The sequence below is a fragment of the Cupressus sempervirens genome, chromosome 11 (assembly GCF_028749045.1).
Source record: "Cupressus sempervirens isolate cs-2001-9-10 chromosome 11, ASM2874904v1, whole genome shotgun sequence".
Classification (NCBI taxonomy): Eukaryota; Viridiplantae; Streptophyta; class Pinopsida; order Cupressales; family Cupressaceae; genus Cupressus; species Cupressus sempervirens.
The window spans coordinates 490,143,030-490,147,493 of record NC_143128.1 but is presented as its reverse complement, the minus strand read 5'-3'; positions in this window follow the sequence as shown (position 1 = coordinate 490,147,493).

Below are 4,464 nucleotides of genomic sequence, written 5' to 3'. Positions count from 1 at the left end.
TACAAAGAAAGAAGGGTTAAGGTGATGAATTCTTGAAGGGTGAACAAGATGTCAAAGATGAAGAGGATGAATGCCAAGAAAAATGGAGGACTAAATGTGAGATCTATAATCTTCAAGTAAGTTGTTTATTATAAAATTAAGTCTTGTTGTTACTCTCTAATAATTGTATTAGTTTGGATAAATCCTTTTGAATAAGGTTAACCTAATAGTTATTAGTAAATCCTTTAACAGGGTGACATTCTAATGGAATATTCTAAAGTCCTCTAACAAGGCTCACTCCTAACAGGGTGATTGAAATCCTTTAACTAGGTCGCATTTAACATTGTACATTGTAACCTTTAACAATGTTGGCTCCTCACAACACTTACTTAAGAAGAGTAAAAATTGGTAGCATGTTACTGGTGGTTTTTACCAAATTGGGTTTCCAAATAAAATCCTTGTGTCAAAATGTGTGATTGATTTTCTAGTATTGCATGTTTATATTTTTGTAAAGTTATTTTAAGCTAGGACAATAATATGCATATCTTTAAGATATTGAATGATAAATGCATGCATAAGTTGAGGTACTAAAAAGTTTTATTTGTACATTTGGACCTTGGATAACTGATTCAAACACCCATCTTAGTTTTCTAAAGTATTCCAACAATTGGTATCAAATCTCGAAGTGCTTGTGGAGAAAAGTTTGAAGGTACTCAAAGCTAAGGATAAAAATTTATAGAAAGGACTTGCCCAAGTTAAACAAGGAAAAATTTTCTATATGGAAAAGTATGATGAATCTACATCTAGTAGGTCTTAGAGATTATGCATAGTCAACTATCACCACTAAGCATGTTGATCCAACTAGAGCCCCAACTACTTTTATTGAAACAAAAGAAGGAACACAATCAAGTAATGTTAGAGATTACATTGGCCCTAAGCTATTTAGAGTTTGATGACATCAAAGGATGTGATTTTGCTAAGAAGATGTGGGATTCCCTATCAGGGATAACTTTAAGGAACCCCCCCCCCCCCCCCCCTCCAAAAATTTAAATTGTGGCAAATCACATGTCATTTGGGTGAAAAAAAAATTAATAGTGTTGGCAAATTATGCGTCAATTGATGGATATTTGGTGGTGAATTGTTTAATAGTTTAGATAATTTTTATAAAATAATGGCGATTATAATTTTTGTCTTTAATAAAATTATTAATATTGATGGCGAATTATGTTTTGGAATATGGATATTGGTTGGCAAATATTTTAATAACCGATACCTTTTTTATAAAAAAATGGCAAAATTATTTTCCAAATAATTGAATTAATTTATTTGTTATGGTGAATGGTTTTTAGAAAGTTAAAGTTGGTATGGCTATTTTCAAAAGATGGGAAATAAGTAGCCTAACCTAACATACCAACTTACATAAATTATTGGCAAGTGGCAAGTGGCAAGTGGCAAGTGGCAAGTGACAAGTCATGGTTTAAAGACGTGGTTGATTGACCATACATTATGGAAGCATGATCTTTGCCACTACCAGTGTAATTATGTCAAATATATTATTTGAGAACTCAGACCATCTGATGCTCCAAGATCAATGGCCGAGGTTTAATTTCAGCCAACATTTCTTGAAGGAAGAAGAATTGTCGAGGTAGTCACCAGAATGTTGACACGTATCAAGGTAAGTTGTCTACAGAGTACAATGTACCCGAAAAGAATTAAATTCCATGTTAGTGATAGTGACATTCTCTCACTAGTACGCTACCACTAACCACACACCACTTCCCAAATTGTACAGTCAATTTCTAATAGTTTTTTATCGACGGTTACCAATACCATTGCAGTTTAGTTTATCTATGACTATATATAATAAGTCGAAAGATATCTTATTATTATTACCAATACAAAATGAACAAAGCTCAGATGATTGAAATGATAAACACTAATTACATGTAGATTATAGACAAAAATTAAAAATTAAAAATGAACAAAGCTTGAGTTATTTAAATCATAAACATTAATTACATATAGAATATTAATTACATGATTCAGATTACCATATGATGACAATATATCAACAGTTGAAGGTTTATTTTGGGACCAAATATCTAGAATGAAGCCTCGACCTTGTTCAAGTGTCTAAAATGGTAACACATTTCTGTCCAACGTGTATCACTTAAGTTGCAAGAGATAGTGTATTGATGTCTTGTCACTATTAATTACAATTTACAATTGGCCTTTTCCATCAGCTAAGAAGCTTCACACACATTACAAGACATGCCACAGTCCACTAGCAATAGTACTATTAGTCTTAATTACAATTGGCCTTTTCCATCAGTTAAGCAACTTCACATGCATTACAGGATAATGGATGGTGTTAGTATTTAATTACAATTGGCCTTTTCAGCATGTACTTGTAATTATGTTCAAGATTTGAGAATATTTGCTAATTTAATGTAATTGAATTGGTAGTCAAACGGACAAATATTTAAGAAATATTTCTCAACGGCTAAGCTTATTTAGGAAAAAAATAAATAATCCCTGACACCTTGCCCACCAAGCTTATTTATAGGTGATTGCGCTACTTCTTTAATCATTGCTCATCTCATTTTTGGTAGTCAATAGATCTGGTTTGTTTGGTGTTAGTCTGTTAGAACTTAGAGTTCAAACTTCACAATAAAAATGGACAACCCTATTCACCTAAGATGCACTTTAGAAGAGGAGCAGAAGGCCTTTCTAGGTCATGTTCGTGAGGAAAACCTCTTGTCAATTTGCAATGAGGTTGTTCCATGCTCTGGTGTGAAGTTTGTTATTGATGTTGTCACAACGGTTTTGGGGCGTGAGGTTTTGGAGAATGAGAATTGGTATCATGTGAACAGTGACATTACATCACAATTTCTAGCCTCCCTACTTGACCTCGGAGAAGCAAGGGTCGAAATTGTGCTGCTCCTGAGGAATATTTTTAAAGTAGTATATTTGGGCAATGACATTGAAATTTTTGCTCATGCAGTTTTAGGAGTGGGGATCCCTTGGGTGGGTGAAGTCCACAAGCTTCTGGAACCTGGCCAGAATGTGGTCCTGCAACCATTTTTATTTGGCTTTACTGCTAGGCAGTTGAAGCACCATAGGAAATGGGCAAGAATTGGGTTGAATTTTCTTTGAAAATGGTTTTTCCTGGATGAAGTGGAAGATGGCAACCACTGGCTACAAGAATTCGTAACCATGGTTGATTCTGGTGGTTTCTATGACAATAGTATAGTAGTACTAGAGTCTAGGGTTTTCCCTTGATTTTGTAAATTTGTAAATTTCAAGAAATATCAATCAAATTTTTGGAGTTTTAGTTCCATATAAAATTGTATTTCATTGTTTTAACTTCTTATGCTTACTTATGCAACATTGCAATATTTTACATTTTTGAATTTTCTATTGAATTGTTTATAAAAGCCTATGTGAATATAAAATATTATTTATAATGATAATCACTAATACATTTCTCCTAGAAACAAGGTTGCAGAGCAACGTAGTTCTTGCCTCAAACTTTACCTAATAGCAAAATATGTTATTACTTATTATTAAAAAATTATGTGAAACTTGATTGGTTAAAGTTGTTTATTTCAAACACTGGTTAAAAAAGTTTGTTGCTTGTAGTTCCTACAACAGGAACTAATAACTAATGTCCAAATAGTAAAGTTAAACTACCAAGATTAATTATGTAAATAATTGCATTTCTACCTTCATTACAATTGTTAGGTAAAATTTCATTATTTTATGTATTTTGTTGCTTGTGCAGAAGATCCATTTTCCATTTCTTTTTATTTTAAATAAAGTTTTGCCAAAAAATAATAATAATAACAACTACAAGAGCTCTGTTGGAGCACAAGTCCCTGCCTATTATGAAAAGAAAGTTAAAATATTATAGCTTACGATAAATAATATTAGTTAGAGATATAATTTGTGAATATATATAATATTAATATTTTGATACAAATTTTAGATATATATATGTGTGTCTTATGAAATATATTTAATTTTAGCTATATAGAAAATTTAATTTAATTTTTATAAATTAACAAATATATTAAATTGTAATTTTGATTTGAGGATTTGAGGTAGACTCATTGACCCATGTTAATTATATGATTAGCACTTATATATTAAATCTTGAGATGATTAATAATATTAATATTAATTCAAAATATTAATGTATAGATAATGTCTTAAAAATCTATTAATATTAGTTTTGATTATACTAGCTAGTTGTTTTCCCAAATATTTAGTTAAAATTAAATAGTAATATTATCTTAAATTACTCTGTATATGCAATTATGCAACTCGGTAGTCTCATGGGGCCACCACACTGTTCACGAATCACCATTGCCATTGGATGTTTATAGATCAACGACCGATGTTGAGTTTTGAGCTGAAAGGAAAAAGAAACCGTATCATTTCAAATGTGTCCCAAAATCATGACACGTGTCACTAAACTCCTCG